Genomic DNA, 23,629 nt, shown 5'->3' with positions numbered 1-23,629 from the left:
TTAATGCTGTCAAAGAAATACCGAAGTGCTCCACAGTCCTCTCATAATGATGAAACTTTCAGTTAATCAAGAAGATACACAATCCTGAGTGTTTACTACGCATTAACAGCCTCAAAGATGAGACAAAAATTCAGAGCTACAAGACAGAGACAAATTCCCAAGTTTCTCCTGAGATTTCAATACCCCTTCCTCAATAAGTGATAAACAAAAGTAACAGAAAAGCAGCAAGAATATGTAGATTTGAACACCACCATTGTTATCATACTGGAGTTAATGGGATATATTCTTAATAAATCTTAATAAGAGCATTAAGTCAAAATGACCGAGGGCCGGAGATTTGGCTCAGTGGCACTGTGCCTACCTAGCAAGCATAAGGCCTGGAGTTCGATTCCTGGGGGCGGGACAACTGAAGCCATGCAAAGTATTTTCCCCGATGACAAAGCAAGCAAATCAGAAATGAGTACCTAAAATGTCTCCAGAAAATACTCAAATATTTGTACACTACGTGATATATATCCAAATAACTGTGAGTCAAAGAAGCAATGAGAACATAAACTAGGAACTATCTTCAACTGGAAAAAACAAAAAAACAAACAATTTCAGCTACCAGAATTTGTTGATTGTAGCGACAGCAGTACTTAAATGAAAAATTTTAGCACTGAATGCTTCTGCTAAGAGAGTCTCAAATGAATGCCCTGGATTTCCACCTGAAGAAATTAAAAAAGAGCAATTAAATCACGAAGAAAGAAAATGATAAAACTTATTATAGTCTGAAAGTCTATGTTTCCTTAAAATTCATATGCTGAAATCCAATCACAGAACTGACTGTACTAGAAAGTTAGGCCTTTGAGCTGGGCATGTGGTGCACACCTGTAATCCCAGCACTCGGGAGGCTGAGGCAGAGGATCACAAGTTTGAGGCCAGCCTGACTACATGAGGAGACCTTGTCTCAAAAAAAAAGGGAAGTCAGGCCTTGGCAGGTAATTACCATATGGAATAGAGGCAGCAGCACCCTGATGAATGGGATTAGTGTTCTTTAAAACAGAGACCCCAGAGAGTCAGACAGCTCATTCTTTCCTGTGCTGGAGAGTGCTCAGGGCAAAGGTGACACCTAGGAGCCAGGAATCAGTGCTTCACCGGACACCAGAGCTGCATTTTGGAAATAAATTTGTTATTTGTTATTGATCTCATCTATGGTATTTTGTTATACCAACCTAAATGGACTATAATATCAAAGGTAAAACTAGTTAAACACAGTACAAAAAAAAAGATATAAAAAACAATGGAATCAAACACTTTATGGGGATTAGTAAAAGTGATAAGCCTCTACCTGTCCAAAAAAGCTGATCTCCCAGAAGCAGAGGAGAGAACAGCAGCTACTAGAGACTATCAGGGCTGAGGAAGAGGGGAACGGAGAGAAAATGGTTAACAGTACAGAGTGCGGTTGCTAGGAATCGCTTCTAATGGTCTATAGCACAGTGGGGTGCCTCTGGTTGGCAACAATTGAATATTTCAAAACAGCTAAGAGAAAGGACTTTGAATGTTTCCAAAATAAAGAAATCATAAATATCTGAGGTGACAGATATGCCAGTTATCCTGATCTGATCAATGTGTAGCTTATACATTGAAGAATTATTGAAATGTCATACTGTACCCCAGAAATATGTACAATTACTGTGTCAATCAAAAATATTTTTTGTGACACTGGGGTTTGAACCCAGGGCCTTCCCACTGAGCTACACTCCCAGCCTTATTTATTTTGAGACAAGTTCTCATTAAGTTGCTCAGTTGCCCAAGCTGGGCTTGAATTTATAATCCTCCTATCTCAGCCTCCCAGAGTGCTAGGATTATAGGCACAGGCCACTACATCTGGCTCTTTTGAAAAAAGGAAAAAAATCTATTCACAAGTTTATGAAAATATCTAATATATAAGTAAACTATATCTATATAATATATAGATATATAGCTATAATATATAGATAAATATATATAAATATATAGATAAAACAGATCAATATATTGAAAACAACAAACTATTACTCAGAAAATTAAATACAACTTATTAAATATAGTTTGTTCAAGAGTCCACATATGTTAGATCTTAATTCTCCCCAGTCTAATCCCCAGTATGCCAGGAGCCCTTTGTTAAACTTGACAAGCTGATTCCAAAATTCATATAAAGCATTGGGAAGGTGGTTAAATAGGACAGCACTTGCCTAATATGCACTAGACCCTGGGTTCAATGGTTCAATTCTCAGCAACACACGTGTGTATACACACACACACACACACACACACACAGGACGACAACAAACCAAACACAAAACTTACTGAAATGCAAAGAACCTAGAAGGGCCATGTCTTAGTCACTTTTCTATCATTGCTGAGACCAAATACCCAATGCCCATAAGTTAAAGGAGGAAAGGTTTATTCAGCTCACAGTATATAGAGGTTTCAGTCCATAGTCAGTTGACTCCAAGGCAGGGCGGCCTGGCAAAGGGGCATCACAGAGCAGAAGATAAGCAGCAGCAGCAATAAGAGACAAGAGACCAGAAACAAGTGGAAAATGGCAATAGCAGTTTCCTTCTGTCATATATATAGATAGATAGATACCAGGACTCGAACTCGGGACCTTGTGCTTGCGAGGCAGGCAGTGGAACCACTGAGCTAAATCCCCAGCCACGTCCGTTTTATATTTTATCTAGGCTACCCAGTTTAGGATGGGTACCAAACCAATCAGTGGATGAATTTAGTCACCACACCTCCTTAATCCCAGCATCACACATTCTAGATCCAGCTACCTATAAAAAAGTCCCACCTAGGACTGCATGAGGCACTGGTGGGACATCTAGACACAAGCCATAACACGACAATACAACTCTGAAGAAAGAACAAAATAAGAAGGAGAGGAGAGTTGATTTTGAGTACTATAAATCTACACTAATTAAAACAACGTGACACCAGAATACAAAATACAAAGCCAAACCAATTAATGAAATAGAAAGCACAGAAATAGACCCATACACAATTAGCAAAATTATTATTATTATTATTATTTTGGTACTGGGGATCCAACTCGGGACCTTGTGCTTGCGAGGCAGGCAGCAGAACCACTGAGCTAAATCCCCAGCCCAGCAAAATTATTTTTGACGAAAGTACAATGACAGTGTAATAACTAAGTTACAGCCTTTTTCAACATATAGTGAACAACTGGACATGCACAGCCAGGAAAAGAATTTGGATCCACATCTCACAGAATGTATAAAATTAAACTCAAAATGGATCATAGATCTAAACATCAGACCTAAAACAAAACTTCTAGAATAAAACGTAGAAGTAAATCTTTGTGACTTTATGCTGGACAAAGATTTTTCAGATATAACACAAAAATCAAAGTCCATCAATTTAACAAATACATAAACCGGTCTTGCATCAAAATTTAAAACTTCTGAGGCTGGGGATTTAGCTCAGTGGTCCTGCTGCCTGCCGCGCAAGCGCAAGGCCCTAAGTTCAATTCCTGGTACTAGAAAAAGAACCCCAAACACTGTATGTGCAGAGTAGACCATGGGTTCAGGAGTTGGGGCAGCAGGGAAAGCAGTTCCAATGTTGCTGCAGTTCTGCAGGGAATGACTGTGTAACCTGAGCTGTTAAAGGCAAAGGCCCAAGAGAGAAGCAGTCAACAGAAAGATGGGGGACCGTGGGGATGCCACAGCTCTCTGGCTGAGCGGTCAAGAGCTCTCTCTACTCTGATGTGAAGCACATTTCCGACACAAACGGCACTGCAACACTGGTGTGCTCTGGGGGCCACTACTGAGCAATGTGCACAGACTGCTGCGATGCACATGGAAGGGCTGTACACCAACGCGTGGCCCTACCTTTACACTCCATTCTAAGTTGTGCGATCAGCAGCAAAACATCCTCGTAACTAGGGGAAGGCAGTTTGAGACTCTCGGAGGCTGCTTCACAGGACTGAGTGAGGTCATCAAGGTCATCCATAGCCTTTGATTTTTACCTGTAAAATAAAGCGCTATTTCAAAATGTCCCCAAATAGTACTACACACTAAACAAACAGAAGTGGTAATTATCTACAATTTTATAGAGGCAGAACCACAGGCACTTCCTAAAGGACCAATTTTTGTCAATTCTAGCAATGCCTAAGGTCTTGAACACTTTTTTCAAAGTGTGTTCACATAACAAGAAATTTTCTTTCTTTGCTTTATGTTTTACTGCATTTTTATTTATAATTTCTATAATGTATCACGTTGCCCTCTTCAGGTACCTTTCCAAGGAAATACTATTTTGATGATTTTTTTTTTACAACGCTTTTTTTTTCAGAAGATGTCTTCTTTGCAGGCCTAAAAAACACCCATAAAATCTTTTCAGGCAAATATTGAACACGTAAAATATACAGCATATCTGAAAGTATTTTCTTTTTACATACATTCTCATTTGTAATTTATTTCTCCTGTTCATAATGTTTACAGGCTATTTAAAATACAATAATATTCTACCAGGAGAATTCAACTCTAAACAAAAAGAGTAACATTAAGGGCAAAGAAGAGTACTATTAATACTGTAACGGAATTAAATTTCGATCGTGCTTCCTGACAAAGGAAAAGGAAAAACACAACGTTACTTGCCTGGCCGAACAGGAATATACCAGGTTTTCCTTAGGACTATTTTCAGTATAAACAAGCTTCTGTGGGCTCTAGTCCATTTGGAAAGCACTGTTTCGTGATTAAGGCTCCGCCCGCGACGTCTTCTCGCACTGGCTCCTCACTGCCTGGCTCTTGGTTTCCCTGGGGCTGTAGTGGGTCAGGGCGGTTTCCACGGCTGCGCAGTCCCAGGCCTCGGATCACGGATCACGTGGCTTCTGCCCCTAGTTGCTAAACACGTGGGGGGGCGGTTTGCATAATGACTTCAGGGCAAAACGACCTTGATGACTCTGGTAGAAGAATGACCTTAAGGCGAAGGGTGAAGTGTCCTGAACCCTTCAGATTACCCTTCTATAAAATAAAACAGGTACGTCACACACACACACACACACACACACACACACACACACAAGCGCGCGCGCTTCTTGTGGTTGTTGCAACTGCAGATTTCTCAGATATCTTCCCTCCGCTGTGGGTCCCTCTCTGTCTCTTGGCTCTGTCACCACTTCCTCTCAGGGTCTGCATTTTTGGCCTTTAGAAGCAAAATGCAGAATTGCACCTAGAATTTCTGGAATGGAATAGAATATCTAGAGCAATATATACTTTATCAGGTGAATGGCAATACATGTTTGTCCTTTTAAAATTTTTTCTTTTTCTTTTATGAAAAAATAAAACAAATTTTCATAACCAAATAAGAGAATAACAATAGTTATGACACTGTGTATTATCTTCAAAGTATTTACTCAGTACAAAACATAAACCAAAAAGATCCTTACAAAAAAGAAACAACATATAATAACCCAAACTTTCTTTTCAAAATAAACTATTAGTATAAATAAAACATATTAGCATAATTGAAATATTTCTGAAACAACAGAATATGTGATTTAGGGAAGTATTTGAACTCTCTACTTCCTATTTATCTCTCTTTGATTTTGGTCTTTATTTGTATATATATTTTTTTCTCATATAAGAAACCATGCAATATTTCAGCTTGTGTGTTTATTTCACTTAAAATTATGTTTTCAAGTTGCATCCACTTGCAATGCAATAAATTGAATGTCACAAACTACGTCATTTTACATGAAAGCTAAATTACCCACTTTTTAAAGTATGGTGACCACGTCTTTCTTTTTTTTTTTTGGTAACCCTGTCTTATTTGTATTTCCATATGCTCAAATAGTTATTGAACAAATAAATTTAAAATAAAAGTAGTGTAATGGAAATATAAAGACCATGAGGTGTTTGTGATATGCTGAATAACTGTCCCCCACCAGTGTCCATATCCTTATCCCTGGAACCTGTGAACAGAGAAATCAAGGTTGCAAATGGATTAAGATTGTTGATCAAATGACCTTGAAGTAGAGAATATCCTGGATTACCTAGGGGGCCCAGTGAAATCACAAAATTCTTAAAAATGGCAGGAGGCCAAAATGGAGAACCACAAGGATGAGAGCATGAGAAGACTCCCCGGGATGGCGCTGCCGCTGAAGGTGGGGAGCTGTGCCAAAACCAAGGGATGCAGGTGGCCTCCGGGTGTTGGAGGGGACAAGTGACAGAGTCTCCCTGAGAGTGTGCACAACAGATGCTGTCTTGCCAGAGCACTGGTTTTTGCACACGGAGACAAGTTTCAGATTTCTGCTTCCCAGAAAGACCATTTATCCCATGCGCCTGTCATGAAAAGGAAGTAGACTTCACTCAGCTCTCACATCTCTCTGGCCAGAACTGCAACACATGCCACATCTAATTCAATAACTGATAAGAAAACCAGATTGCAATGACTCTCTTAGGTCAATAGAATTTATTGCTGGGGCACGAAGAAGGCCACTTTCTCAACTCACATAGGTTAGGGCTGCACGTTAGAACAAGGCAAAGACCCTACACCAGGAGAGAAGGTAGGGTGATTCTTAAGTAGACCAAAAGAAAAAAAAGTGTTTCTACTATCACGTCTTCCAACATCTGTATCTTCCCAGGATGTGGGGAACAAAATCACCTGCCTTTATCTACAATCTTAGATGATTTTAAATATCTTCTAGTGCTACGCTGGTTCTAGGACGAGTGTGAGATTCCAGCTAACACTATCCTAAACTAATCTATTCCACTTAATCTGCTTTCTTTTTGCTTATAGAGGAAATAAAGTGGAAACAAGTCAATCTTCTAGAAAATTAGATTATTGCACCCAGTCCCACTCTAATAGAGTATACACAGTGGCCTGCTGCACACCCTTCCTTCAAGCCATGGAAGTTTCCCCTGACTGTTTTCACAGTGACTCTGAAGATACCCCAAATCTGCCAGTAAAACTGTACATACAACTTTCCTTTCAATTGTAAAACATTTATGAATCAGCATAAATAAATTTTCATTTACTAGATATTTATGGGGCTCCTACTGTCTTCTGGTTGGCATTAAAGTTAAATGATTAGCAAAAATTAGCATTATTTATGACCTCATGGAGCCTAGAGTCTAGTAGGCAAGAGACAGTGACCAATAATAACAGGGGGTAGCTCAGGAAAGGCTGTTCTGAAGAAGTGAAGATTAATCTTATACTGAGTGATCTTGCTTAAATCCGAGGATGGTAGAAGAATGTCCAAAACAGATGGACCAGCATGTGAAAAGGTTCTGTTACCAAAGAGAGAAAGGCACACTGTGGCAAAGGCCAGAAGTCAATAGAGAAGCCAGCCAGAGTCTTAGGTAGGCATGGGTGGATTATAGTTTGAATTTTAGTCTTTATCCTAAGCATAGAGGGTAGTAACTGAAGGGTCTTATACAGGGTGTGGCAGGATTAGATTTATATTAGGAAGGGTTATCCTGCCAGGGGAGAAGTCATGCTGAATACAGGAAGAATACTTTGGTTAATGAAATATACTATGTAAAAAATGGTGTCACACTAGGTGTGATAGTGATGTCACACTAGGTGTCATACCTAGTGTGACAGCACATGCCTGTAATCACACCACTCTGGAAGGCTGAGGTAGGAGGATCACACGTTCCAGCCTGGGAAATTTAGTGACAACATATTCCTCTCTAAGCTCTTAGGATAAGTTATATACAATATGTTGTTTCATTTATTATCTTAAATCAGACATGATGTAAAGAAAGTTAGAACCTTCTCATTAATTCAGCCGTACTCTTTAGAACCAATTCTATTTCAGTTGAGTAGGCCCTCTGTTCTCTTCACCACGTATAGAGGCAGATGTCAGTCACAGAGGTAAATAAAACGCACTATGTGTACTCAAAAAGTTCATAGCATCATTCATTATATGGTCATTCATAGAATTAATGTTATTGGTCAGTCTTTAAGTTATAGCATTCAAAGTTCAGCAGGAAATACTAAGCACTTAAATTACAACAAGCAGAACAATGTTCAGGAAAGGTGAGTTTAGATGGCTGAATGTAAGAAGGTTCTGGAACATATAGGTATGATGGAGAAGAATTTGTAAAGGACATAAGGAAAATATATGGAAGATGTTCTATGTCTATTTTACCTGTTTGTCCTAAGTAATAATGTCAGTAGATGGCTCAGACATATGCCAGTTAGCTTTGTTATTTTGCAAAGCTTTTAAAAACACTTATTCAAAAAGATAATATTTTCTGAAGTCTAGAGAGTCCCTCTGAATCTAGCTCTGTTTTTTAGTGCTCATTAGTAATACAAAATATTTATTATTTTCAACCTCATTATCTTCCTCTCTGGTCTCTCCCTGATTCTCGTCCCCATCTAAAAGTTTACTTTCTAGTTTCCTGTCATCTCTCAACTTTATTCATTTATTGATTTATGGTATTCCTTATTGTCTGGCTCGGGGCTATGTTAAGGTTTTTCTGGAGTGAGATCTTTTAGCCCCTCATTGGGTTCGCATATCAGCCCCTCATTGGGCTCCTGGTGGCCTCTAATCTCTCTCCAGCAGTGGACCACATGGCTCAGGCCCAAGCCAGGAGCACATCACACTCTCCTGCCATGGCAGCTGGTCCATAGGTGTGCCTGGGAGAGATTCCTGATGCTTCTCACTGGGCTTTAACCAGACTCATCTGAGGTGAGAGCTGCTGCAAACATTTGACATCCAAGCACAGAGAATGCCAGGAGATGCAAGGAGGAGCTGGCACTTGAAGCCAATCCATGGGAGGCAGAGAAGAAAACTGGAAAACAAATCAACCTGCTAAGCATATTGTTCATCTTTAGTAGTTCTCAAAATTACTGTTATTTTTCACACTTTTATCTGTGAGTACCCTGTTCCTTATATCTGAAATGTTTTCTCTCCCCTAACAAAATTCTTTTAAGACCTAGTTGGCCATGTAAAGTCTTCCTGGATTACAGCTATCTTTCCTTAGATAAGCAGGGGTTTCTCTCCTCAGGGCTACCTTAGTACTCTATCAACTTTTCTACTGCATCTTTAGCACTTGAACTATAAAGTATTTCTGTACATTTCTCTTTCTCCTGGACCAGAAGAGACAATCTTTTAAGTCATCTTTACATAAGTAGTTTTTATTTTATTCAATAATCATTGATTGATTTCCTCTAAGTGTTGAGCACTGAGGTTTTAAGTGTCAATCAAAGGTGTCGGGAATGGCTTTTCTAGAGGGAAAGCTGGAGCTAAGATTTAAAAGAGTGAGGTCAGCGAGACAGAGGGCAGCAAAGGGTGAGAGCATGAAAAGCAGCGGCACGACAGGAAGAGGAGACTGGCACTGCCTACCTGTGTTTGTCTACAAACACGGGGACTGGTGAGAAGAACATCACCAGCAGTTTGGTAATGCCAGAGAAAGGGCACAAATAGGAAAGGACTAAAGATGGAAAGCCAGAGGTCAGATTACTGAAGGCTTACTTGTAACCTTTCGATGCTTGGATTTTAATGCGCGAAAGAGTGGTTCATGGTCATGTTTGCATTGGGGCAGGTATTTGTAAATGTTACATGAGGATGAACACGAGGGGCAGGAGTAGAAATGGAGACAGAGGTGTTAGAAGGCCACAGTGCAAAGTAAAGATCACACAGGCCTCATCTGGGCGAATGCTTCTAGAAGCATTTAGGATATGGAATTATCAGTGCCAGCCTTGAAGGAAGTCTCAGTAAATGAATAAATGTACACACCGGGGTCCCTGGAGAAACAAACTCTGCTCACTGACAGAGGTTCTTTATAGAAAACAAGAACAATCCAAATCCAAAGCTAGTACAAGAAAGAAAATTATAAAGAACAGAAATTAATGAAATTGAGACCAAAAATGTACAAAGTATCAATGAATTAGGACTGGTTCTTTGAAAGAATCAACAAAATAGATAAACCTTTAGCCAACCTTACCCAAAAAAGGAAAGAAAAGACACAGATCAATGCAATTATAAATGAAACAGGCAAAATCACAACAAAACCCTGCAGAAATCCAGGAGATCATCAGTATGCCAAAAATCTACACTCCATTAGGAAAATTCAGAAGAAATGGATAGATTTATAGAGACAAGTGAATAACCAATACTGAACCAGAAAGATGAAAAGACTGAGTAAGCCAATAACAGGCAATAAAATTGAAGCAGTAATAAAAACCCCTACAAACTAAGAAGAGCCCAAATCTATTGCCAATGCTATTCAAACTCTTAAATTGAAAGGGAAAGAGTACTCCCTCGATCATTCCAGGAAGTTTGCATTACCCAGAATCAAGAAAAGGACTCAACCAAAAAAGAGTACTACAGGTGAATCTTCTTTGGAAACATAGATGCAAAAATTCTCAACAAGATACAGGCAAACAGAATGCAACACATTTGCAAGATTACACATCATAACCAAACAGACTTCATTCCAGGAATACAAGGATGGTTTAACACAGGCAAATCAGTAAATGTAGTACACCACATAAACAGAAGGACAAAATCACATGATCATCTCAATAAACACAGAAACAAACCCTTGACAAAATCCAATATACATTCATGACAAAGACCCTGAAGAAAATACATAAAAAGGTCAGTATCTCAATGTGATGAAAGCCTTGTACGACAAACCTACTGCAACATCATATAAACTGGAAAGCTGAAAGCTTTCCCTCTAAAATTGGGAATAAGACAAGGATGTCCACTATCGCCACTGCTGTTCAATATAGTACTCAAAACATTAGCCAGAGCAATCCTATAAGAGAAAGAAATAAAAGATATATATAGGAAGGGAATAATTCAAATCATCATTATTTGCAGATGACATGATCCTCGACAGAGAATATATGTCCAGAGAGGAGAAATGAATGGGCATCTTTCACCCCAATGCTAGCACTCCCTCCTGCTTCCAGTAACTTCTGGAGCAGCAATAATTTAGTGTTTGGTTGAAATGCAAATAACTGAAGCTCTCTGAAGTTAGCCCTCAAGTGTCCTTATTAATTCCAAAACTGCCTATCTAATGTTTTTCTTTTCTTCCTTCTTTCCCCTTAATCCCTATTCTTTTCAAAAGTAATCTGTAGACCTGTGGTCTTGATTTTATCATTTTATATTCTTTTCAAAGGATTATTCCCATCACGATTTCCTCTTTATTTAGGAGTAGTATTTTAGAATGACACAGTATTTCTATTTCATCTCCTTGATCCTTTTCTTCTGGCTAGAAACATGCTCAAAAATAAAAAGCAAAATTTATGCTTTCCTTTGATCCTGGCTTTTTTTTTTTTTTGAGCTATTTCCAGTGGCTCTTTGTCCACATTTCTCTAAAGCAAACTACCCAGGCTACTCAGAGTATGATCTCAGCATCCCCACCACCTGAGAACTTAATAGAAATGGTAGAATCCCATACTTGAAGAATTGGAATATGCATTTTTAACAGGTCCTCATCAGGTGATTCATTGAAGTTTCTTTTGGTACGGGGGGATTGAACTCAGGACTTTGCACTTGTGAGGCACTGAGCTAAATCCTGGCCCAATTCACAGAAGTTTGAGAAGCTCTAATTTGTATTGAGTCTGCTTCCAAATTTCTTTTACCTTGTCTTTTTGGAATCTAGCCTCAAGTTTCTTCCTATCACACCCCCACATTAATACTGCATAAGAAATTATAAACCATCTAATAGACTTTTATTATGCTATAACTTTCCTGATCTCTGCATAAGCAATCTTTTCTTCTTTCACTTCTATTTTAGTCTATTAGGGTCCTGTCCTGTGAAGTCGCGTACTTGCATGGCTGATCATCCATACATTTCCACGGATTTACAGTAACTAAAAAATAGCTCTGCACGACCAGGTGCTTCAATCCTTCATGTATTCCCAACAGTGAGGAAAACAGGAAGAGAGGGAAGATTTTTCTAAACTTCTCAGGCAAGTTTTGGTATTAGAAGCTCACTTTATATTCTTCCCACATGTCCATACCCTGCTGTTCCTTTCTCTAAATAATTGCTTTATTTTCACACTCTGCACCAAACACACCAGCTTCTGTTTTCTTCATTTACTCCCTGTACTTTCTGCCTTTCTTAGTCTTCATTCCTCTTCACTTTCCTCTCCCTTATTTCCTACCTCTCCTCAGGTCTACAGATGTCTTGAAATGGAGCTAATAATTCAGCTCCTTTGTGCACACTCTCCCTTTACCCTGCTCAGACTTGATAAGATAATACAACTTATGGCTAATTCACTTCTCTTTTTCCTTACAGTGTATTTAATAAGTAATTTTCTTTGCTATTAGAACATCATTGCTCATACTGATATTTTAAATAAACATTCTGTAAAATGACTTTTTAAATGAAAAGTTCTTACTTCACTCTTGTCCATTTACTATATTTTTTCTTCTTTGATCTCAGATAAATGACCAACATCCTTCTGTCGAAGACACTCAGAAATACTATTAATATCAATAATGAGTTGCATAAAGATATCCTAATCATTTAAGATGTCTGAGTTTCTTAAATCATTAGACTTAAGAATAAGAGAAGCATATACTGAAAACTAAAGATTTTAAGGAGAACTTCGTACACACTCTAGATCAAGCCTGTATTTTATCTTCATATGGGTGCTGAGTTGAAATTGAGCACAGTAGGCTGGAGGAAAAAGATTCATGAACAAGGCATCCATATTCCAAGAAGGAACTAACTTCAGAACACCTAAGTACTTTGCATTCACACCAAAAATAAGAAGACATTTAAAAAACACCTGTTTACACAAAATCTTATTAGTATACTTGCTATAAGACATCATTAAGTATTTAAAATACTTCTAATGACAGAAATTGTTTTAATGCTAATATAGTTAGTATGATAAGAGACTGGAGTATGTCATGTTGATTATAAATGAAACTTTGTAAAAGCTGCTCCATTAGGTAAACAAGAATTTAGGAAAATATAAATATCTTTGGTAAAATTTTTACTGATAAGAAAGCTGTTTGAATAAAAAGACAAAGTAGTAAGAGAACTTTGTCAGTTTGAATAATGGTATGTAAATATTAGATAAAGCATGCAACTCTTTCTCAATTAAGAAAGAATGTCAAAAAGTATAGCAAACCTTAAGAAGAAGGGAAATAAGAACACTTATTTATGAAGTGTTTAAAACTTTTAGGCACTTATTTGCACATTTCCTTTTTGATACATTGTAAAGATAAAAATGTTGAGGGTGATGGTTACCCCAGACTTTGCTTCCTGGTTGTCTAGGATGTTAAGGGTACAATGGTGAACAGATGTGATCCATTTTCCATCCGTCCAGAGTGTCTTCCTCCTAGACTTTCACTTGGCTGACTCCTTCTCCTCCTTTAGCTATGAGTTAAATGTCACACTGAGAAATGTTTTTTCTAACTACAGGATTCCACTTCCACTTCCACCCCATCCTATCTACAAACTCCCTCAGTATTCTCTAGTAGTCTCCTGTTTTCTTTATATGAAGCACTTGGAGTGACATAAGTGTTTCTTATTTACCTGTTTTTCTGTTCTATCGCTATAACATAAACCCTCATTTGGCATATTTGCTCTTTAACTGTCCAAAACATATTGGATATGCAATCACAGGAATTTATTTTCTATCAAAACTTTTTAAATGTCATCAAGAAGACCAAAAACATCAATTCACCATATTCCTCTACATTTTTTCATTGATAGTTTACTGAAACTTACCATACTCCAAATTAGAAATCTATATCCCCAAATTCCAACTGCATCATTCTATTCTTGACACCATTGCCATTTTATGGTCCTCAGGTTTAAAAGAATATCCTCAATATCTATTATGTCATTAGATGCGCAGAACTGACCAGTAGTATTGGTCATTCTTGGAATTAAAACACTGAAATTTCAGTAGGTAAAATCAAGCACTTAAATTACAAAGAGAATGGTATTCAGGAAAGATGAGTTTTGATGGGAGGGTGTCAAAGAGTTCATGAACATACAAGGATGCTGGTGAAGAACTGGAGAACTGGTAGCTCAACCATCAGAGTCCTTAGGAAAAGACATGGGAGGGGCCACCAAAGGAAATGCTGCTTCCTCATCTCCAAGCCCTGTCCCAAACGCCCCAGGGCTTAAAGTCTCAGAGCTGTAAAACGGACACAGCAGGATTTCACAATTTCAAGTCTCTTTAAAGCCCACATCACAGAAAATGTGATCATAGCTTAGCTAAACTCCATTTTATAGGTATTTTTACCAATTTAAAATTCCACTGATAGAATAAGGAAACCCAGTTTGATTATTGGTCTTGGCCAACAAAACTCACAAATTCATTACAAATCATGTATCAGAGAAAAGACAAATAGCCTGATCCTGAAGCGTGGAGATGCACATCCAAGCTACTTACTGCTTTTTGCCGGCTGGCTCATAAATGATAGTGGTCATGCAGCTTTCTCCTTTTCACAAATAATAAAATAAATCTGATGAGTTTGTATGAGCAAAGCCTCATAAAATTGCCCATATGTGGCTGTGAGATGGAAACTTAACTCTGTAACTTACTTGTGAACAAGACTACTAATGAGTCCACCTTATTCATCAGTCACTTCCTCCACACTGGTCCCAAGATACAGGCAACACAAACCGCAAATATTATGCCTCCTATGGGTTCTTAGCTAATGCAGTGAACCGACTTTAGTCTATGAGTCCATGTTTGAGAGAAGGTAGAAACCTAACCTCATCCAACGGTTTGTAATCTTCAAAAAAATTCTAAGACTTGAAAAACAATTGTACCAAACTTTTACAATGGGAAGTTGGTGCCATCTTGCGGTTATGAAGACATAAAAATTATCTTACCTTCACACATGAAAGAATCATTGCCCAAATCCGGTGCACTGCAAGTGATCAGTTCCTTCCGATTCCAAAACACCCAGATAAAGCCTCTTCCTTTCACCTTTGGAATAGTGTTGAAGGGTAGGCACCTTCCCTTGCCAATCAGACTCTGCTCTCAGCCAAGAATATCCATTCCCTCAAAAAATATTTTCCATGACTGTACTTTGATTTGTGGATCAGAGGTAGATCTTAATTCTAAGGTGATCCTTTATGGGGGAAAAAATTCAAAACATGTTTCAGGCATTGAAAAGGTAATGGGCCAATGTCTTTGAGAGCCGGCCTAGCACATCAGAATCGCCCATAGGGTGGCCTCCCGAAAGCACAGTGATGTGAGAAGGGTGTTGTCAAACACTTCTTCCAAAAAAACCGTTGGACTGATCAAAGAAATAAGCCGAGAGGCGCCTGTGCCGCATGTCTCCATAATGCCTCCCATTTTGTGCAACTCCTCCTACATAAAAGTGCAAGTAGACTGAAGGAAGTAACAACAGCTGATTCATATGCATCCTCACTGCGAATCCAAACTGGTGCCATGGAAAAGCAGAAGCAGCCCTGTCTATGTCGTAGATGCAGTCTGGGGACTCCGTGGGCGGATCAGTTCGTGAAGATGAACGGATTTCCCCAAGAGACACTGACGCTTCGGGGGCTTGAATTTATACTAAAAGATACATCCTCTCAGTATAAGTCCATATGGTGATTTTAATATTTTGCATTTAAATGTAATACATTTTTGTGCTACTTGCTTGGTAACATTATTTTTTTTGGTGACATTATTGATTGGAAAAATGGGAATAAATGCAGTATAGGACACGGAGGATGATTATTGAACTTTGCTACAGTAAGGAGAGAATGAAAGTAATAACAATAAAATCCAACATTTATTGGATACTCAACATATGCCTGGTAGAATGTTAAATTCTGAAGATTCAATATTAATCTTCTTTGAAAAGCAAAAAATAAGTGAATAAATAAAATAGGTGACTTTCAAACCACTAGTAGAATTTGAGAGTGAGATGAAATTTTTCATGAACTTTTTCTTCAACTTTAAAAATCTGGAGACAACTTTCATTTATTTCTTGTTTTAGTTTTTAAATTTTAGCTCACTTTTTATTGATATATATGATATATAATAATTACATTCATCTTGGAAATTGGCTCAAATATATGCTGCATCTTAGTTATTTAAGATGCAATCACCTTTGTCTTCCTAATTTTGGAGGAAATGGTTTAAGTATTTCTCCCTTCAGTATGATGTTGGCTATGGGCTTGTCATTTATAGCCTTTATTATTTTGAGGTATGATCCTTCTATACTTAGTTGTTCAGAGTTTATATCATTAAGTGATGTTGAATTTTATCAAGTGGTTTTTCTGTATCTATTGTGATTATGTGATTCTTATCTCTGATCCTATTTATGTAATTAAATTTCTTGATTTGTGTGTGAACCAAATTTTTCCATTCTGGAATAAAACCAATTTGATCTTGTTGCTATTCTATTGATTTTAATTTGCTAGTATTTTGTTGAGAATTTTTGCATCTATGGTCATTAGGGATATTGGTCTATAGTTTTTGGTTTTGGTAGTGGTGTGCTTTTGTCAGGTTTTGGTAGCAAGGTAATTCTGGCCTCACAGAGTGAATTTGGAAATGTTCCCTCCTTTTTAATTCTATGAGATTTGAGAAACATGGTGTTAGCTCTTTCAACTCAGCAGTGAAGCTGTCTATTTTTAGACTTTTCTGTGTTGGAAGACTTTTGCTTACTGATTGAATCTCATTATTTTTTTATCAGTCTCCCCATGTTTTGTTTTATGACCTGTTCATTCCATTTTGGTAGTTCATGTGTGTCCATGAAATGCTCCACGTTTTCTAGATTTTTACAACGAGTTAGCACATAGTTTTTCAAAATAATTTCTAATGAAAAAAAAGAAAAAAATAATTTCTAATGATACTTTGAATTTCTGTAATATCAGCTGTAACATCTCCCTTTTCACCTCTTTTTTTAAACCTATTTGATTCTTCCCTTTTTTGGTTCGTCTAGCTAAAGGTTTGTTAATTTTGTATATATTTTTTTAAAGAACCAACTCTTGTTTTATTGATCTCTTGTATTGCTTGTTTAGACTTTACTTCATTTATTTCTGCTTAATATTTACTATTTCCTTCTACCAATTTAGGGTATTGTTTTTACTTTTCTAAGCTCTTGAGATGCACGATTAGGTTGTTTATTTTAAATCTTCCTATTGTTGATGCAAGCACTCTCTGCATAAACTTCCCTCTTAGTACTGCTTTTGCTGTATCCCAACAGATTTTGGTATTTTATGTTTCCATTTTCATTTGTTTCAAAGAATTTTTAAAATTTCTCTTTTGACTTCTTCAGTGACACACTGTTCAAATTGTGTTGTTCATCATTTATTGTATAATTCCTAAGGATCTGTTGCTATTGAATTTTACCTTCATTCCATTGTGACAAGAAAAGATACAGAATATTATTCCATTTTTGTGTATTTAAAGACTTGTTTTGTGATCTATTATATGATCTGTTCTAAAATTCCATGTACTAATGAAAATAATGTGTATTCTGAAGCCATTGAATGAAGTGTTTTGAAAAGTCTAGTAAGTTTGATCGATAGTGTAGTTTAGCTCTAAGATTTCTTTGCTGTTTTCATCTGGAGTATCTATCCATTGATAAGAGAGGGGTACCAAAACCCCCCACTATTATTGTATTATTGTCTATCTCTCACTTTCAGTATGATAGTGTTTGTTTTATAAAATGTGTGCCCTGTTAGTAGGCACGTATACACTCATAATTATTAGATCTTCTTGATAAGTTGAACTTCTGATCGTTTTTGTCTCTTACTATTTTTGTCTTAATATTTGTCAGCTATAAACATAGCTACTTCTTATTCTTAATTTCATTTGCTTGGAATGTCATTTTCCATTCTTTCACTTTTCAATGTGTGTATCCCCATGTGCTTACTGGTGACGTGAGTCTTTCATAGCTCAAATATTGTTGAATCTTGTTTTTTAATTCATTTAGCCAATCTGTCTTTTAACTAGAGAATTAAGATCATTTGCATTCAGAGGCATCAGCAAAACACATGGACTTATGGCTGTCATGTTGTTGATTTTCTTCTAGTTGTTCTGAGTATTCTTTGTTCAATTCTTCCTCTCATTCATCTTTGTGGTTTGATAGTTCTCTGTATTGATAAATTTTATTCTAGTCCATCTTTCATTTCTGATCCTCTTATGATGATAGTTATCTTTCTTCCACTTCTGACTGCATGACTCCCTGAAGCATTTTTTGTAAGGCTAGTCTGGTTATCATGAGTTCACTTAGCTTTTTTAATCTTTGTTTTCCTTCAATTCTTAGAAATGATTTTTTGCTTGTTATAATAATCTTGGTTGGAAGGGGTTTTTTTCTCCTGGACTTGAAACAGATCATCACTCTATGCCTGCCTGTCCTGAAGGGTTTTTACTGAGAAATTTGTCTTTAGTCTTATAGTGTTACCTTTAAATGTGAAATGGCACTCTTCTCTTAAAGATTCTGTATTTGGCTGGTATTTTGACAGTTTAACTATAACAGTTCACATTGTAGCTTATATATTTCATTTCATCTTATAGTTAACATGACATCCTCTTTTCAGATTGTGTTTATTTGAGGTCCTATAGTCCTTCTGTACCTACTGTCCATATTTTCCCATGATTAGGGAAGTTTTCTGTTATTATTTCATTAAGTAGATGTTCTGTGCCTCTAACCTTTATTTATTCCCCTGCAGATGTGGGAGTGATGTTGATATTTGAACTTTTAATGCTGTTCCAAAGATCTTTTATGCTTTCTTCACTCTTTGAGACAGGGTTCCACTAAGGTGCCCAGGCTATCCGGGAACTTGTAATTCTCCTGCCTCAACCTCCCAAGTAGCTGAAATCAAAGATTTGTGTCATTATTCCAGGCTTCTCTTCATTTTTTGTTTTTTATTCTTTATTTCTGTCTGAATGTCATATTTCACAAGACTTGTCTTCCAACTCCCATATTCTTTCTAGTTTACTGGATATAATTTGTTGTTGAAGTTCTTAACTGAATTATTATATGGCTTATTGAACTCGTCATTTCCAAGATTTGCTTTTTGTTTGTAATTTTTTTCTTCTACAATTTTTTAATTTTATTTTTTGGTGGTGCAAGAATCACAATCAGGTTTAAAGAGCACCTCTCCCACTGAGCCCCATCCCCAGGCTTCCGAGATTTCTGATTGTTTCTTCTCGATATCTCTATCTCTTTACTGAATTTTTCATGCATATCCTGCATTGTTTTCCTAATTCCATTTAACTGTTTTTCTGTATGCTCTTGGATCTCATTGAACCTTTAAAAAATAATTCTTTTAAAATTTTTGTTGGGGGTTTTATTACTTTGATATCTTTGCAATTTGTTATAAAAGAGCTATGAACTTTAAGAATTCATATTACCTTGTTTTTTCAGATTTCTGATTTTCTGCGTTGAAATTTACACATCTGGCGAAATGGATATCTCAACAGCTTTTATGGGATATCTCCTTGTGAAGGGACTTTCTGCTGAAGATGTGTCTTGAGTATTGTTCTGCTGTGCATTGCTGAGTTTATTTCTAGTTGGGTACCAAAGTGTGATCTCCCTGTAGCTTCTTATGATATGTTTCATGAATTTGGGCACAGCATACACTGTATCAGATTGAATAGACTTGCTGTCTCTTGCTGTGGGTCCTGCAGAAGTGGAACAGTCTAGCATTTATGGCAGGGGTAGGTTAGGTAGAAGAGCGTGTTGTGTACCCTGTGTGGATACTCCTGCAGTGGTAATGGTGGTGCCTACTGGGAGATGGGGATTTCCTCAGGCACTTCCTGTTGACACTGGCTCTGTTATTGGAAAAGGTCTCTGGTCCTGACTCCTCCGGTAGTGTTGGGGGACCTGAAGCGCCTGTCCCCTGATTAGACACTGATGCTGGTTCAGACGCTTTGTGGGGAGAGGCAGGGGCAGAATCACAGCAACGCCTCTGTGGCACTCATACCTGTGTGTGACCAGACAGTGTGTGGGTTTAGTGACAACAAAATTTGTGTTACTCCTGTCTCCTGCTACTGTGGGTGTGCCCAGCAGGGAGTGGGACCTCAGACTTCCCCTAGCTGTGGCACTCATACCCAGGACCTCGGGATGGGGTTACGGCTGGGGCTTCTCTCACTTTTATTATCTGAGGTACCATGGGATTAAGGGGGAGTATTTTACCTGGAGCTGGGTGACTTTCCTTTCAGGTCAGATCTTTGCATGACAGCAAGAGTGGAATTCGGCTGCATCCATGCACAGGTTCACCCTGGCCATCCCACCACTTTTGAACCAGCCAGGTGTGAAGAAGCTGATGCTTGATGGAGTGTACTCAGGCATGTGCCCACCTCTGCACCCCAGAACAGAAACCACAGCCCAGCTGCTTTGGTGACTAAGCTTTGGGAAGGACGTGGCATTGATAAGAAATGTCTTACAAATACATCTTCAAACACATGAAAAGCTATGACAGAAAGGGTGGCATTCGGCTTCCTTTGCCTCAACTGAAGATGGTCTAAGGGGCAATGAAACCTACCCAGTGTATGATTTGGCAAAGAGAGACTTTCCCTGCAGTCAAGATCACTGAGCCCCAGAGGGGACACAAGGACACTGGGGTCGCCTGGGCCAGCATCGAAGGTGGTCCTGGTGTGACACAACCGGAGATCACTCTAGGGATGGTGGTGGCACACTCCTGCCCTGGTGTTTGCTTTTGAAGCAGCCAGGAACTTAGAAGCAGTGACTAAAAACTGTGACTCTTCACTTGGGCCTATAGATGCCTAATGAGCAGCTAAAAGCAGAAAAAGCTTGACTTGTATCCTTTGTTACTTTAAAACTTTGAATCAAATTCCTTCTTAGCTCTGCATGCAGATGTTTATAACTTAGGAAGTGTCTGTCTAAAAGTTGGCAAAAACAAGGTTGATTAGCGTTGAATTTACAAAATCTCATCCCCCTTGGAGACTAAGGATAGAAATCCCCAGCCATTGTCCTAAACCTGTGATCCCCTAGATTCCAGGAAAAGCAAAGCTCCATGTGACAGAAGCCACCATAAACACAGATAAGCATTTCGTGGGGACAGAGCACCCTGCGAGCCATGAAGATTCCAGAGCTACAAAACCAGGACTGAGGTCAGCCAGAGCCCAGCCCGCCAGGTAACCCTCAAGTCTGGCCTCCTGCTTTCCTGAGTAGACTGGCCTGACCCCTCCAGCAGAGTGTCTCCCTTTAGCTGCTCAGGATGGAGCCCTTTTCCTTATTTTTAAACTCTTATTTTTTAGGGGCCAGCCTGATCTTTGTCAACTCCTCAGGTTAGTGTCCCTTACCATTTTTCCTACTTTACAACTTAAGCTTTTTTCTGTAAATTAGTGCCTTAGTTTTAACTTCCATCATCACTAAACCAAGGACAACAAATTGAAAAGCTTCCTTCTAGCATGGGACGGCAGTGGTCTATGATCTCAGCAAGCCAAGGAGTGGGTTCAAGAAAAGAAGAAAATTTGGAGAGCCACGGCCAACTGAGAAGTGAAGGTTCTGGTGTCCAAAGTGGCGGGAGTTTCAACACTGATCCCTTGCGTCATTCAAGGGAGAAGGGGACGTACCACGCCTACTATGCCACTGTAGTTAGAAACTGGCCGTGCCCTTGGCAAATGATTTTTGCTGGTGGTACTTAGGCAGAACTGTCGCTGAGGCCACCCTTTTTTCTCTCCAAACACATCACAGAGCCTTGGAGGCGCCCGATCAAACACTAGCTCAGGTCTCAGCGCGAATCCTCGTGCGGGCAGACCTTCCATTGACGTCAGACAAAGTCTGCCCAAACACAGCTCCAAGATGAGGTCCTGGGAGGGTTTATTTATCCAGAAAACTGAATCGGAGCTGGACTTAAAACCAAAAGACTATGACGTATCTCCTGGAGGTGGGTTTAAAAATATCCTTCCAGTTTTCAGAGCCAGATCATGGCATCATTTAGCTTAGAGTTTATTTAGGATGACAAGGCTTAAGTTCTCAGACTTTGTAGGAACCTACTGTATTGCATGACCTTTGTTCACCAGCCTTTCAGAAATGTGTATCAAAGCAAGCCTGCAGCTTTTTGTGTTGGAAGGCTGCCTTGTGCCCTGATCGCTCCTGCAGCCTGAGGAGCTTACTGAGGAACGCATTGGTTCCTTGTGGTTTAAGGTAACATTCATGATAACTTGCAAAGCGTTAGTAGTTTAGTGAAATCTCCTTTATGAAGGCAGAACTAAAAGGTCAATATTAAAAGAGCAAGCCACGCTTGGTACCCAGATTTTTTTTTTTCTTTTTTATGGGGGAGGGGGTTGCTTTGTTTTCTGGTATTGCTGGGGATCAAAACCAGGCCTTCCCTGCATGCCAGACATGGGCTGTTCCACCGACTTACATCCCAATCCCTGGGTATCTAGATTCTCAATGAGAATATTGTGTCCATAATGTCCCCTGAACATTGCTTTGGTTGCATTCCACAAATTTTGATGTCTTATTTTTATTATCATTCAGTTTGAAGACTTTTCTAATTTCTTTTCTAATTTTCTCTTTTAACCGGTGAATTAATCAGAATTAGGTTTAATTTTCAAATATTTTGGGTTTTCCTAACTATTTCACTATTATTAGTTTCTTGCTTGATTCCATTGTAGTCAGAGGATGTGCTTTGTATGGTTTCAATATTTTAAACTTTATCATTTTTATAGCCAATTAGGTAGTTAATTCTGGTAAACATAGGCCATGTGCTTGGAAAAAATGTGTTTTGTTCTTGTTGGGTACAGTGTCCTGACAAGTTAGTTGTGTACAGCCAGGAGTGGTGGTGCACACTTGTAACCCAACTACTCAGTGGGCCGAAGCAGGAAGATCACAGGTTTGAGCCTAGCCTGGAAAACTTAGTGAGACTTTCTCAAAACAAAAACAAAAACAATGATAAGAATAATGGGATGGGGGATTTAGCTCAGTGGTTCTGTCAGCTGCGTCATAAGCACAAGGACCCGAGTTCGATCCCTGGTACCAAAACAAAACAAAACAAAACAAGAATAATGGGATGTAACTCAGCATTCATTCCCTGGGTTCAATTCCCAGGACTACTAGATGAATAAATAGTATACAGGCCAACTATGTATTTCTGACCTTTGCCTAGTTGTTCTATCAATTGCTAAAAGAAGGGTGTTAAAAATCTCTAACTGTAATGGAGGAGCTCCCTTATTCTCTCTTTATTTAAATACTTTATTCATGTAGTTCGAATCACTGTTATTAGATGGATACATATCTATGATTGTTATGTATTCCTGTTGAAGAGACAATTTAACCATAATGAAATCTATGTAATTATCTAGCCTTAGGAATACTTTTATTTTTGCTGTACCAGGGATCAAACTCAGGACCTCAGGCTTGTAAGGCAGGTGTGTTGCCACTGAGCTATATTCCTGGGTTCAATACTTTCTGGTTTGAAGTCTATTTCATCTGGCCTTGATGTAGCCACTGCTTACTTTTTGCATGGTGCATTTTCCCCATCCATTTACTTTCAGCTTGTGTGTTTAAACCACATTTAGTTGAGTAAAAACTAAACACACAAACACACACACATATATATATTACACATATATTTCATTCTCTCATAATCTCTGCCTTTTAATTGCAGTGTTTCATCCATTCATTTTTAACATAATTATTGACATGTCTGGGTTTGTGTCTTTCATTTTACTAGTTTTCTTACAGAGCTGGGGATTTAGCTCAGTGGTT

At 38.4% G+C, this 23,629-nt stretch overlaps 1 long non-coding RNA gene across 2 annotated transcripts in view; it reads right to left on the bottom strand.

The window, feature by feature from the left end:
- Nucleotides 1-23,629, bottom strand: part of LOC110345254 (uncharacterized) — a 60,131-nt gene that overhangs the window by 25,830 nt on the left and 10,672 nt on the right. Inside the window, exons 2-3 of one of the 2 annotated variants that reach the window (XR_015449579.1) lie at nt 4,641-4,886; nt 3,876-4,012 (exon numbers count right to left, since the gene is read on the bottom strand). This is a non-coding gene — a long non-coding RNA (uncharacterized LOC110345254). Of the gene's footprint in view, nt 1-3,875; nt 4,013-4,640; nt 5,459-23,629 lie in introns of those variants that run through there. The other variant, XR_015449578.1, reaches the window with a different exon arrangement.

The sequence above is a fragment of the Heterocephalus glaber genome, unplaced genomic scaffold (genome assembly GCF_053883595.1).
Source record: "Heterocephalus glaber isolate CG9 unplaced genomic scaffold, H.glaber_assembly_v1.0 deba00000738, whole genome shotgun sequence".
NCBI classification, from domain to species: domain Eukaryota; kingdom Metazoa; phylum Chordata; class Mammalia; order Rodentia; family Bathyergidae; genus Heterocephalus; species Heterocephalus glaber.
This window is presented reverse-complemented; position numbering and strand designations above follow the sequence as displayed.